Genomic DNA, 13,940 nt, shown 5'->3' on the forward strand with positions numbered 1-13,940 from the left:
CATCATTTATTTTTCAATTACAACATTTGTTCCGGCCCCAACAATAACATGTACAATGGCTCGCAACATGCAAAAATGTTGGTAAGGAACAAAGAACAAAGAAAAACAATTGCGCGGGCTAATTAAAAAAAATTTAATGAATAAATGAAAAATCACAAAACTCATTAGTCCGATTGCCAAATGACATAGACTCGACAACAACAATAATAGGAGGAGGAAATGGCATCCACAACAAGTTTATTTGACACGGAATGCCAACAACAGCATAAACATGAGCATAAATAACGCCAGGGACAGCAATTACAAATGATGGCAATCGGCAAAAACGAAAAAGATGAAAAAAACAAAGGACCTAATTGATAGGTTGGGTCAACAATAACGCAAAAATACAAAAAACAGCAAAACGAGAGTCTCCCATTAAAACAAAATTAAAGCCGACCCTTGCATGTCCTTTGAAATTTCAAGATTAAGTTGATTTCCCGATTAATACAACTTTCCAGTTGATACAAGAAATTATACCTCTTCTGGTATATAATTTAAATGGTTAATTCAAATTCAGGATAACAACACGCAAGGACTTCATACTGAGAAAATGAAAGTTGACCAAGTTTTTCACCTTTCATCATTATTTATTTATTAACCAATTTATGCAGAAGGTTCTGATTGAAGATTGTCCATAATTTGACGTAATTAAATGTTGTTACATATTTCATAAATTGAATTCTTAGTGGAGAGAATTTTTATAATTGTCTGCAATTACAATTTAATTAATTTATTAAGCATTTAATTTGAATTAGCATGCAACTGTTGGGTTTTGAAGATTAAAAGTAAAGTAAATACTTTTCATTGTAACAAATGAATGAAAGTAGAAGCCTATTAAATTGATTTATTAAACAATAAACTGTTGTTATTTTTAATGCAAGTAAATATAGCAATAAATGTCAGTGTATTTGAGGAAAATTGCTTTAAAGCTTACATAGAATTTTAGGGTGGAAATATTAATAGGATCATATTTATTTTGTTATTATATTCTATTTAGAGGTTTGTTTCTGTCTCATAAAGTTGTGATATTTTCCATAAAATGCTTCCAGTAACTACATAGTTAGACAGAGTTTTCCTCGCAAAATTGTCCTACATTCCGCTGTACAAATCTCCACTCGATGCGAACGTATTTAGCACCGCACTTGCCCAAGTACTGATCCATCCTGACATGCCGGCAGTGGCAATCGCTTCATTCCAGGACCCCATCTCCGGCCCCACAAAAATCCTCCGGGTTCCCGTTGGCCACCAATCACACCCGAAATTCCCTGCAATGCTGCGCCTCGTCGATGTCGATGTAAAGCTAACATGTCTATGCCTACATGCTAATATGTCTGACAGTTGGTTTCGATTTGGGTTCTGGCCTTGGTCCTTTCCTCCTGCCGCTCCTGCTGCTCCTCCTGCTCCTGCTGCTGCTTATCCTGCCAGCTTAACTGTCATGCAACTACAGCATGGAACGCAAAGTATCCAAGGGGGTTCTTTTCGGGGCGGGTCGTTGGAGAGCCGGAGCCGGAGCCGGAGACAGAGCCGGATCCGGATACGGATGCGGCTGCGAATTTGCTGCGACCATCGAAGGACTCTATATAGGCGGCCTGTCCTTCTGGTGACAGCCAAACGCCGTCCACATACATTCCTCCCCCCCTCCCAGACCATCGTTCAATGCCAAACCAAAAAGGCGAAAAATAAATAAAATAGAATGCTAAAAATTCAATTTGCAAAACGTTATCCGTGGGATTTACATAAAGCAGTCATTTTGAAGTTATACGCATCCCCCGAAACTTTTCCTCTTCACCCCGCTTTTCACACTCTCCTTCTTTTTAGAGGATTTTCTATATATCTAAAGTATGTATATATGGTATTTTTGGGTATTTCTCTACAGAGAAAATAAATTCAATTAAATTTATAATTATTCTTAAATCATTTCAATATTTTAAATATAAATATTGGTGAAGTATTTTGGGAAATGGTTGATGAATATGATTTTAATTAATTAATTGAATTTTAGTAATTTATTTCTAATGAATTCTTTATTTTAATGGGATCAAAACTGTTCAATTTTGAATGAAATGAAACTATTTGCTTTCAATGAGAGTATCATTAGTTCATAAAAACTCATCCTAAATAATTGGGTATGAAATTAGCCTATATTTCTAAGCCTAAAAATATTTAAAAAATCAAAATATTTTCAATTTTTCATGCTCTTTTTCACCACTCATATTGCAGTGTAGATTTTTGAGCGTTCGACGGGGAAAACTTAACGCAGCGAGTGTTATCCTCGTTGAGGGCAAAGCCGCTGCCATGTCAATAACTTGGCTTGTATTAGTCATTTGAGCGCCTCCCCCAATTTGAATCATCCAGCTATCCAGGACTCTGCTCTGCTCCTTTCCTGCTCCCTTTTTTCGCTGCGTCCTGCGTAATTCGAAATTTTTTACTGCGAATAGACGATTGAGTTTGGGTTGCAAATGGAAAACCATCAAATTTATTGAAATCACTTGCTTCTGCTGCTGCTTTTGCTTCTGCTTGTGAGTCTCTGGCCGGGGCTTAAATGTCCTGTGTCCTGGCAGCCGTCTGGGGCCATATCAGTCGCATCCTTTGCTATTGTAAACATCAAATCACAGACAGTAAAACCTTAACACACTCCCCACGCACACGCACACGCATCGGGATCGGATACATTGAGACACGTTCAGACGGATCCAGGATATCCCACACACACACGCATATAAACATAAACGTAAACGTAAACATAAACAGAGAGGGCGAGAGCGAGGCGCTGGGCGAATGTCCTTTTCGGTCATGCGGGTAGAGAGCCATTTCTCTAGATACATTCCCTTCCCCCCTAAGACAGACTTTCACTCCAATCGTTCCATTCGTCAATCCCCGTCAGTGATTGTCGATGCGCTGTAAATTCTGTTCAATTTTCTAAAAAGTTTTCGCCGAAATTGACTTCGGTTGTTATCCAAAAAGAGGAGGAAAGCTAAGCTACAAAAAAACGAAAGGGAAAAGTTTCAGAAAACAAGTCGAGTTTTGAGTATAATAAATAAGATGTAGGGTGGAATACTATCGAATAAATAATGCCCTGCAAGGGAGTTATTAAAAGATGACTAGAGATAATTATATTTATGGAAGTAAAAGAAAGATATAGATCGATCAAGATTTCAAAGAAAAATCAAGTCACATTATCAATTCATATCCCCCAATATTTATCCATCTTATCAAATGATTGAATAATGCGATATATATATACCCCAGACACACCCCAGACTCGACACATACCACTTATTTATTGAGTCCAGGAAACCACAGCCGCAGTGACAACCTTCCGCTTTCTTCGTCCTGTCCTCCATCTTCATTCGCCGTCCTCGTTTCCTGACCATTTTCCGTGTGTCATTTTGCAAATGCTGTCAGTTGAAGAAGTGTCCGGCCGGAGAGATGGCGAGACGGCCACACACAGATACAGATAGCATAGTACCGAGGGCAGAGGAATCAATAAACTTGGACAGTGGTTAGCAGAAATCTTGAATACAAATATTTTACAATGTTTACAATGTGTTTGCCGAGTGCGGGCTGGGGTTGTCTCCTTCACCTGGCTTTCTTTCCTTTATCGTGCAATAAAAATTCAATTCAGTACAACGAGGGACAACGACGACGAGTGGTTGTAGGTGGGTTGGCTGGCTAAGGGTAAAGGACCACAGCAATGATAGTTATGTAGGCAAAAAGGAGGTGGAAGAAGTCCCAGCGCAGTGCTTAAATATTCACATATCGCAAATTCAATTGAACGCAACGCCCTGGATAACGCAGGACACGGCCCCGGCTTGTGTCCTGGCAGCCACGCAACGCCAAGGATAAAACGGTGTTGACAACAACTATGGGAATACCAGCACACCGCACACCGAACACCGCACACACACAGCTAGACGAAGGAGACGATGGCTGTGGATCCAGACAACATCTACGAGAAACGTAACTTTTTATATGTTAAAAAGGATTTGCGGTTAAGCTGAACGGACAATGGCAAGGACTCGCACACACACACACACACGCCTCCTCCTCAAACAGTGACTGCGAAAAGTCCCGCAACTGGTTGCATTCTTCCCTCTCCCCGGACTGGCCCGGCGTCCGATAGCATCTGCACATATCCCCCGGATGGAGACTGAGCCTCAGAATGGCTGTGCCACTAATAGGGATCAACATTGGTCAGCCTCTTGAGACATCCCTGCCACATCGCAGGTGCACGCAGCCGGCGGCTCCCTCAGTTTGTCCTTGTTATCCACCCTGGGTTTTTAGCACTCCTCCACCCTTCGGTGCTACTTGCCGGGGTAGATTGTTTTGTTGTAAACAAGTTTTCATAAAACGGATAAACAAGCTGGTAAAAAAAACGGGCAGGAAATGTGCTGAAATTGGGAAACTATTATAGAGAAAGCGAATCAAAGCTGGGAGAGGTTTAGGGAAATATTAAGACAGGCCTTGGGAAAAATACTACAGAAGTTACAAGAAAGAGTTTAATATTTGTTTTAGTTATGCTAAGAATCAACAGGTATCCTTTATTCGCCAGCCACTTATCCCTTTTCTAAACGAAGTTCCCTTCCTTTACCCTTTTTAGCTTCTGCTCATGGGAAAAAAAGAAGTTATTACGCATACGCCACGTATAGTAATTATTTTAAAAGCGAGAAGTAATCGCATCAAAGTGAATTAAATGAAAACTTCCAAAGGCATTGCGTAAATCACACGTTTCTTGGGGGTGGGTGTAAGTGTGGGTGGGATTGGTGACAGTAAATAGGGAAGCTTAGGAAAGGGAGGCGAATCCTGCCTGGTGCGTAAGCTGCACACTCTGAAATTCACTTAAGGATTCGCCAGTGAGGCTCGTAAAAAGGGAGAAATCAAAAGGAAAACTTTTTCGTTTGCCTTGGCTGAAAAATTTCCAGGGAACGTGACACGCGAATGGGGGAGAAGGCACTAATACGCCGACCAAAGTGATTTTAACGCAATGCAAATGCCTCGAGCAGGTGTGTGAGAGGGGAGAGAGAGTGGTAAATTAATGGCGCTTAACTCCATGTTTACAAGACGAATGTGCAAGGAGCTGCGGAGCACCGATCCCGAGGCACACACACACGCACACGTGCTGCTACTACTACTGCCTCTGGCATCCTCCGGAGTCCTGTGACTGATGGCCGTATGCAAATGTCCTGATGACAGGCGTCAGCAGGAGAGCCGGGAGTCCTTCCACCGATGAGCAACTGTGCGACCCAGAGCCGATTAAAAGTTGCCATGACAGCACAGTCACAACCCATCGCAACGCAACGCATTTCGCGTCTTCTTCTGGAATCATGCAAATCTATTTGAACAGGGACAACCTTAAATTAGAGTCAACAGTTGAAAAAACATCTTGACTCTAAAAGCAGACGTAACGATATAATTGGAAAAATTATGCAGAACGGACAAACAGTTTATACATATTTTTTCACAGAAAGAGGAGATGCAATACAACAAGTACCTTTTTTCTTTACCAAGAACCATAATATTCATTTCGTATAAATCAGGAATTTTTCTAATAATAATAATAATAATAGACTTCGCTATAAATATTTTCCTTAAGTTCTTCTATAAGCTATTTCGAAGAATAACCGACTGGAAATTACAATTTCTTTCCTTGAAATCAAGACGTCTTCGATGTGAATGGAAAACTTCTTGCACTATCACCCTATTTTCCCCTTAAACTGCTTTCATTCCTTCACCTGTTCAACCCCCTGCTCCTCGGCTATCCTGAAACTTTGCAAGCTGCCATTAGAATAAGTGCAATAATTATATCACTAATGCGCACTTATACAATTGTTGACTTTTCCCTCCTCCTCCTCGGTTCCCTTGGGATACAGCAACTCCGATTTATTTATTGGCGGAGGGGTTACCTTGCGGGGGGAGGAGGTTTTCCGCGGTGCTGAGGTTAATGCCTTGAAGGTGAAATGCGTTATTTTGAAAATTTATCGACGCTCTGGGAATGTTATTACGGTAAAATCAATAGCAAATATTGACAGACCCGAAAGCTGAGGTCAGGGCTGCTTTAAAGGGCATGGGGGAGTCGCAACGCCCCGCCCCGCCCCCAGTCCCACAGTGCCCAAAACCAATCCAATATTATCGCAATGTTTGATGAAAGGCACGTGACATTTAAATTTTTTATATACATCGTCCTGGTAGACGCGTGATGACGGGGTTTGAGTGCAGGGAGCAGAGGTACTTATAGGTCGGTTGGGCACGAGGACGAAACAAATCAGAAGCGAAATGCTCTCGATATACACAGAAATTTATACAGAAAAATCATTGGAGCGACTTCAATGAAGATGGCAATGATGGTTGGTGATGATGATGATGGTGATGATGGGCCGAATTGGGGCGTGGCGCGACCATGACTGATGCTGCAGTTGGGATATAGACAAATACAATGGGGACACTGTGGGGTGTGATGGCGGGGTAGCTCTGGCTGTGTAGATAGCACATAACAAGCTCAATCAAAGACAAAAAGCAAAGCAGAAAAAAAAAAACATCAAATCAGCACACACACAGGATATGACGGAGGGGCGGGGGCTGAAGGACGCACTACGATTGGATTTGTATTGATATAAATTGCTGGAGCGTCTAACGCGAATTACAGCTGCGAGGGCAGCTCTCCGGCGACGGCAAACAGAAAACCGGGGACAGGACGAGGACGAGAGTTCGAGGACATCAACAATCATGGCCAGCGAAATGAAAATAAAGAAATAATCAAATCAAGCAGCATATTGATTGATTATGCACCATAAATAATGAATAAATATGAAACAAAAAGCAAAAATCAGGTCTATTCAGGAGTAAAGTGGCGCGCAAAAAGGATTAGCCGGGCGAGGACTTTGTCCCTTTTAGGAGTCTCCTCCATCCATACCGCATACACACTCTGCTTCAGGTGCCTCAGACAGCCTCCAGGACTCGGCCTCGCCGTCGTCCTCGGAAATCGTAATTTATTTGACATTGCGCATACGCCATGTGAGCCAAGTCAAACAGTGTGGAAACGGAGTTGGAGTTGCTTTAACGTAAAGATTAATTGTTGTATGTAGAGGGAAGTGAGAGCCGGCGCCTTTCTTATTTATTTAGAATGAAATTAATGTGTGTGTGAGGAGTATAAAAGAGTCCTTAGGCTGCTTCATCATATGGGTTTATGGCAAATGAGAGACACCAGCCAAAAAAGACCCTGTTATTATGAATAAAGACCTTAAGAGACCTCAAGAAATAACTAAGGATATTTAAAAAAAAGAAAATTAACTTAACTTTGCTATAGTCTCCCTTTTTTCATTTAATATCTTTAAGAGTATTTGGCTTTCTTGATTCTGTTACCCAATTGTCACTTTCCTAATGTGTTAAGTTTAAATTTATGTGTGCCAGCACAGCGATTTATATTTAATTAAATAAGCTGCTGCATGGTGTGTATAAATGTTGCCAAAGGCGCTTATATATACTATATATTTATGTTTGTGTTTGTCTAAATCCAAATAGGAAATGTGATAAGTTATGTCTGAAAAGGGAAGACTGTGTAATTTTTTCGGGGGCGTAATTTATGCATTAATTTATACTTGAGAAAGAGAGAGAGACATCATCTTCTTCAATCTGAACAAGATGTTGTTTATCAATTTTATATATATGTGTTCGCCCTGCTTGAATTCTGATTAAATGCTGGCTAATCGAAAATGTATGAGTTATTTGCATAAATGATTAGCTACGAGACCAAATTATAACGCTCAGTTTTCCTTTTTTCTGAATTTGCTTTCGCCACTCTAGGTCCTGTCAAATGAAAATGAAAACGTTGCGAAAAAAAAAAAAATAAATAAAAAAAGGAAGTACGAAGTGAAACGGGAAATTCCGCCACACGGAAAAGTTTCGGTGCAAATTTTGTTGTGTATATTTTTTTTGTGCGGATTGTTTTGTTTTCTTTCCGCTGGATCCTTTATGGATGGTGGACTCCTGCTCCTGTGTATGTATGTATATACACGCGTATGAGTGAGTTTGGAATGCGGCAAATTGCTCTGAAACGAGCAGCAGAGAGAGAGAGAGGAAAAGCGAAAGGCAGCTGCGTTTTCCTCCCGGTGGACTGCAGCAAGTTGGGTTGAAAATTAAATACCAATTTTTGGGTACATGGCGATGGCCCTTTGTTGTTCCCGGCACTTTTGCCTGCTGACTGGCTGGTTGCAACATTTCAAATAACATTTCAACATTTCAGCACTCGGCGCCATCGTCAGCAGACAGCAGAGTTCTGCTTCGCTTGGTTTTCCACGCCTTTTTGCCCGGCTCCTCTGCAGCGGCATTTATTTATTTGTATTTGTGCGCGCAGCTCAATTACGTTTAACGCTTTTGACGTTTTACAACATGGCCAATACTCGCACACACGAGCACTCCCACTGGCTCACTGGCTCACACGTACAGCGAGAGAGGGTCCAGTTGAGTCGCTGATTGCGGCGGACAGCAGGACCTGCCACCGTACTCGTCCTTTTAGCACAAACCTTTTTTGGAAATTGTTGGAATTTTTCAACCATGTTTCGTATTTCTTTTACACTTACCGATAGTTGTTTGATTTTGATTCACAAAGCTAAAAAAAAAAAAGTAAAGGAAGTCATGAATTTGTAAAGGTAATGTTTCATAATACAAAAAGATCGTTAGGTTTTAGTTCTTGATCCAATTTCGAAGAACTATAACTCATTTAAAATATATATTTCAACCCATTAAAGTTTCTTACAAATATAAATAATACGGCAACAAATCATATATAACGAACCCTTTAAAAATAAATAACAACTTTCCAAAGAAATAAACTATTTGAGTATGTAATAATAATGTAAACATATTTACATTCAAATTGATCATATTTCACCATACTTAAATTATCTCTTAAGACTTTAATTAGTTAAATTAGCAAGGACGCAAGGACCTCCTTGAGTTTACCTCCCCCATTTCTCTCAGTGTTCTCGGTTGCGCTTAATTGGTTCTGTCAGCAGCAGCAAAAGACGGCAGCAGGAGCAGCAGGGGCAGATTAAAAAAGTTCTCCTAAAATAACATTAGCAGCATGTCCAATGCCAGAGGTTGGCAGGGAATCCCAGGATCCTGACGCTGGGACTGGAAGTGGTACTGGGACTGAGACTGAGACTGGGACTGTAACTGGGCAGCAAGGAAAGAGTGGAATTTAAAGCATGTGCCCTGGCTCTGGCTCTGGTCTGGAGCTGCCGGAGCTGGGCAAACAATTTGCTTAGTTATTGATATGAGGGCAGCACAAGAAATCAAGAAAACAGAGGAGGAGGCAGGCAGGGAGAGCAAGCGAGATACAGAACGGCACTGCGGCACTTCATTTCCGGGCTTCCGTTCTTCTAATAATGAGAGTTTGCCGTAATCTCGCGAAATGTACAATCAGGGGGAGGGAGGGGGTCAGGAGTGGAATCCAGGACCCTGGACACAGGACGCAGGACACAGGATCCACGACCAGCAAACTGGCACGTGAACAATGTGAGTATTTTTCGATTTGAAAGCTCTGGCGAAGAAGGAAAGAAAATGGAAAGACTTGAAGCTTTGGTCCTTGTGTCCTGTAAGTGCGCTCATTCGTATCAAAAAGAGTCACGTACAAATGGCAGCCAAATGGCAGCCACTGCCACTGCCTCGTTCCATCCGATTTACAGTTTTGCACTCAATTGCTTATGAAATTAATAGGATATGTCAGTGGTTAGTATTGACCGGAAGTAATACAATTGATAAGGATTATGGATGTCCAACTCGGTGCCGCTGCCGCTCTGGCATGTGCGTGCCTGGATTCCTTAATATCCTGTGGAGAGCCTGCAGTCTCCCTCCGAATCTCTCTCTCTCTCTCTCTTAATCTTCCTCACTCCGCTTGCCTTGTGTCACTCATCATCGGCTTGGCCAACTGGGCGTATGAGTGTTATTGACGTGTGTGTCCTGTTGGGTTCCTGTTTCCCAGTGGTTATTGGCTTAGCCGCAAATTAGCATATATAATGCAGCAGGCGGTCTGTTGCAGGACCCTCTGTGAACTCTGGGGCTCCCACTTTATGAAAATCCACCCACAGGGACCCACACACACATGCCATTGTTAAACACGGCGTATGCGCAATTATTAATTCAGAATTTTCATTATGCTTGCAGCCAAGCCACGCTTATTGTTCGTCCTGCTGCGGTCGCCGATGTTGTTTTTATTTAAATAATTTAATTGCTTTTCGATTTGTTTACAAGTTGAAAATGCAAATTTGCTGCCTAGGCCGCGGGGCAGTAAATTGACTGCGATTTAAGCCGCGCGTTAATCCTTTCCCCACGCAAATGAGTAGGCAACGCAATACAATGGGAAACAATATAATAGTTGTGCAGGTCTATTGCAAGTTTTTGAAAGTTTTTCCTATGGATTTAAGTATGGAAAGTATTTCAGGAGTTAATTGATACCTATAATTGCAATTTAGAGGAAGTTTAGGTAGTTTAAATCACTTAATTAATTGTCTTTAAATTGCAGTTAAGTTTAGCTTGCAAAATGTTTTCTTTAAATGGGAATATAACAACAATATCATGTATTTATTAATTAATAAATATTAATAATGTTTTTGGTGAAGTGTATTCAACATAAAACAAGTCGATGAACCTATTTTACTAACTTCAAGTGTATACCTGAAACTTTTCTATATACCCTGCGTGTGCTCTCAGCAAATACACCGTGCCCATAATAAAATTAACATTTACGTCTATATAAATTTAAATGCACATTATATATAAATACACACGTGTATATATATTTTAATAAATAAATAATAATTGTTGCTTCTGTGGCCTGAGCCACATCGATTGATTTTTAGGGGGCGGCTATCTGTGGCCCCTTCGATAACATTTACATTTGCAATATCCACATTCAGATTTCCACTGGCTGCTTACATAACCACATTAGGCCAAAAGGCAGAGAGCCAAGTCAAAGCTTGGTAGCCAATTCAATTTGTTTGTCTCACTATCAGACAAGCATCCGCTGACGCCGGTACTTCCTACAGCAGCTCTTCCTCATTCTCATCCTCATCCTCATCCTGAATTTTCCTCCACCAGCATCCATAGTATAGTATATCCTTGACTATATTCCCAAGATGCAGCTGCAGCTGCTGGTGGAGAGATGCTCGGCTGCCGGAAATTATTATTGGTTTGTTAGAGCGAGTTGCTGATCCAAAGATCCCAGTGGTAAACTCTCAGCGGCGCACTGATGAAGCTAACCAAAAAAAAAAGTTTCCTAGCTTCAGGTTTATATATCGGACTCGAAGGATTTGTACCTGGTAGTTCTTAGTTACTAAAGTAATTATCATTTGTTACAAGTTGTAGAATATTCTTTGGTTGGTTTCAGTTTTTAAATTTCGAGATTCTAAACTTATCACCTTTTAATTCTATTTGTCAAATTTGTATTTACTTTAAGATTTCCCATACAAAAGAATGGGTATCTTCCAGTCCGAAAAAGTAGCTTAATATATAGAAATACATATATATCCGCTTTTTCACAACCAAAGACGAAGTTAACTTTTGCCATCGCAACGCATTGCCCGGCCATTGTCTCTGGCTCCAGAGAGGAAAAACTTTGCTCATGAACTTAATGCCGCCGGAGGTGGGGAGTGGGGTGAGGCAAGGATCTGAAGGATACGCTGGTTGGAGCAATGGAGGTGCATAATGCGTGGCAGATTCCCAAGGGTAAAGTGTATTGGGCGTGGAGCGGTGAGCGTTGAGCACGCATCCTGATGACTTTGGGCATTATTCTTAAATCCGATCCAATTAAAATGCAGCCAACTTGCATATGCAATGCAATTTAATTAACGTCGCTGGGGGATTTTTGTTTACTGCCCTTTTTGCCACTGATCCACTTGTGCCTTCAGAGCCCCCGCTTCTTTCTCCTTTCGCCTCTGGTCAGCTTCGAAAGGCATATAAATATCCACTCAGACATCCCTGTATGTGTATGTGTGTGTGTATGCATGGCCAGCACATCCTTCATATCCTTCAGTTCATTATGCAACAATTATGCAGAGCAAAGCATGCGTTTAATCTTTTACCCAACACACGTACATACGTAACCATCTCCCTGACTATATCTCTCTGCTGTAGGAATTTTCTGTGCGATTTAATACACATTTAAATGCAAATTTATATACGAAATTATCTACGTGAAGAAATCTTCAGGTTTTCCAGGTTTTAATAACATTTACCCGAATCACCAACAATCATTCAGTAATAATATTTTACCCAATTTTTTTCGCCTCTTTTTTTTGTTGTGCGCTTGTGTAATGAAAGGAAAAATTAAAAAGGCGGTTTAAAGGATTTCAAACAAGGCAAGGATGGAGTTTTAACTTGCCACAGCTTATTAAAATTAAATGCGTAATTGAATTGAGATGATACTTTTCTCGCCAGCTTAAATTTGAGTATATTTTTATAGACTTGTAGGAGATTGAGTTGAATTTCTACAATTACCAAAGTAATTGAAAGTTTATTCTGAAGGCTAAACACTAGAGAGTGACAGTAAAGTTGCTTTTTGTTTCTTGGAAAGTAAATATAATTAGTACGAATATATATTAATTTATGTTAGCAATGGTTATGATAATTTGTTTACTCCTATTCCAATTAATTCAATATAACATATTTGCCATTTGTTTACCTTTTTCTTATTAATATATTCAATTTTAGAAAACTAATTACACAAAAAACTGTAATTAATAATACACCAATAATGGAAAACAACCTTTTTTTTTGGGTATAATAATTTTAGTCAAAAGCTTGTAACGCAGTGAAGGATTCATTTCCGACCCTATAATTCATATATGTATATCCTTGATCAGCATAAATAGGGGAATCTTTCGGCATGTCTGCCGGGAAAAAAAAAATGTTCAATTATATTTTCCCAAATTTTTTAAGGGGTTTTATCGTTAAAATTGTAAAAAAAAAATGAAAAAAAATATAATTTTTTAAAACTTTAAATTTAGTATGCAGATTTTTTAACCTAATAAAAAATATCACAGAAAAGCTTTCCGATTTGAAATCATTGCATTTTTGGCTTAGCTATGAATTATTTTAACAATGATTTCTCATGAACAAATTTTGATTAATAGCGCAAGAATAAACCTGTTAGTATTTTATTCATTAGGTCAAATTTAAAATGTTCCTAATGATCATATTGTTATCTTCATTGATCTTCGACATGCGGAAGTTAGTTTCTTTCAGGTTTAAATTGTACTTTAGAAATTTATTGATCTGAAAAATTACGTATACGCACAGTTGGAATTATACCCTCATAATAATTTTATTCCGTGGCTTGTAATAATGTGAAGGAGTCATTTCCGACCCCTTTAAATCTATATATATATATATATATATTCTTGATCAGCAGAATCTATCTAGACACGTCCGGGAGAAAACAAAATTTTATAAATTTTTTCACAATTTTTTAATAATATATATTAATATTAATATATATTAATATTGTCAAAAAATTTGAAGAAATTTTTACATTTTTTAAATTTTTAATAGAGTAATCAGATTTATAAAGCTAATAAAAACTAACATGAGACAGTTTTTCGATTTAAAATTAATGCATTTTTGGCTAAGTTATGAACAAATACTTTTTACTTCAGTGCGTATACGTAATTTTTGTTTGAGACTGCTATGCAAATTGTTTTCTTATAATATTATTTTAATCAGAGACTTTTAATGAGGTGAACAAGTCAATGGCGACCGTATAAACCATATATATTCTTGGGAAGAAAAGTTTTTTTTTCTAGTTTTTTCTACTAGTTTTTTTTTAAATTTTATAAGGGGTTACATCGTTAAAATTGCAAAAAATTAAAAAAAAAGAACGAACAAATTATTTATTTTTAGTTCAG

At 39.2% G+C, this 13,940-nt stretch overlaps 3 protein-coding genes across 8 annotated transcripts in view; 1 reads left to right on the forward strand and 2 right to left on the reverse strand.

Moving 5' to 3' along the window:
* LOC110177976 (uncharacterized) overlaps positions 1–13,940 on the forward strand; it is a 157,667-nt gene that overhangs the window by 137,726 nt on the left and 6,001 nt on the right. The gene's annotated exons all lie outside the window — the stretch shown is intronic.
* The window catches only part of kek1 (leucine-rich repeat, immunoglobulin-like domain-containing kekkon 1 protein), a 199,118-nt gene that overhangs the window by 80,115 nt on the left and 105,063 nt on the right, over positions 1–13,940 (reverse strand). For 5 of the 6 annotated variants that reach the window (XR_015272136.1, XR_015272135.1, XM_086834785.1 and 2 more), the window contains exon 2: positions 8,619–8,647. The exons of the other annotated variant lie outside the window; for it this stretch is intronic. The gene's annotated coding sequence lies outside the window, so the exon portion shown is untranslated. The remainder of the gene's footprint in view (positions 1–8,618; positions 8,648–13,940) is intronic. 6 annotated transcript variants of the gene reach the window in all.
* Yip1d1 (Yip1 domain-containing 1) overlaps positions 1–13,940 on the reverse strand; it is a 224,753-nt gene that overhangs the window by 68,260 nt on the left and 142,553 nt on the right. The gene's annotated exons all lie outside the window — the stretch shown is intronic.

The sequence above is a fragment of the Drosophila serrata genome, unplaced genomic scaffold, assembly GCF_035046125.1.
Source record: "Drosophila serrata isolate PLE 108 unplaced genomic scaffold, ASM3504612v1 contig_275, whole genome shotgun sequence".
Taxonomy (NCBI): domain Eukaryota; kingdom Metazoa; phylum Arthropoda; class Insecta; order Diptera; family Drosophilidae; genus Drosophila; species Drosophila serrata.